The following is a 961-nucleotide window of genomic DNA, read 5'->3' as shown; positions in this document are numbered from 1 at the left end:
TTTCTTGGTACTTTCAGAGTCTCAGGCCCCACCCAAAGCTTGGAGGACATCCACTGTTTGTTTTGTTTTTCTAGAATGTACTGTCCTTATTAGAAGAAAGGAAAAAGTTGTCCAGAAAATCTACCATCCACTGACCTGAGCACCACCTGTCCACACCATCCATGCCAAAGAAAGAGTGACTGTTGAATTAGAAGCAAGAAGCTCTGTCTCTCTGAGGGCTATATGTTTATTTATTTAGCTGAAGATTCACAGTGACTTTTATGCAACAGACAACTGTTCCCACGTTGAAATACATCTTTTTACCTAAGTGCGTGTGTATGCGGCTCATCCTTGGGTGTCGGCAGGGCAGGGGTGTTTCCTCACACCGAGGCTTCGCAGGTAGACACCCAATGAAACTCTGGTGCAAACACATCTGGGTCTGCCACTCCCTGAAGCTGTCCCCCAGCCCCTCCAGGCCCAGCAGCCTCCCCCTGCCATGTGTTTCCTGCTCTCTCCCCTCCCAACCCACTGCAGGCCTTGTAGGCTGTGTTGTCAGGCTGCTGCTACCTCCCAAGATGCTGCTGCTTCTAAAAAAGCCCGAGTTTTCTCCATGCCCCTTGGCCTCACATCAAAGTTCAAAGTGCCTATCTCAAGGCTGTGGTCCTATTCAGTGGGCTGTGTTTGGCTGAGGCTCAGGTTTCCTGGGACAGGGCTGTTGGTCTAGGTGCTTACACACTTCTCCCTAGCAGTGAAATGCTCCTGCTGGTGGCTTGAGGATTTTGTCTCAGAGCCTCATGCTGTATTTAGTCCCTGGAGAGAAAGGATTTTGAAGTTGTGTACTGTGTAGACAAGTAGGGGTTAATGTAACCAACTCTCCCACCTGGGAGCTTGGAGACATAAAGGTAGAACTTTAGCTTGGCAGACACACCTAGAACTCAGCAAAGAAGTTAGCAGACCACACGTCCTTTGCATCTCTAGAGAT

This window comes from Dipodomys ordii, unplaced genomic scaffold (assembly GCF_000151885.1).
Source record: "Dipodomys ordii isolate 6190 unplaced genomic scaffold, Dord_2.0 Scaffold58, whole genome shotgun sequence".
NCBI lineage: Eukaryota > Metazoa > Chordata > Mammalia > Rodentia > Heteromyidae > Dipodomys > Dipodomys ordii.
This window is presented reverse-complemented; position numbering follows the sequence as displayed.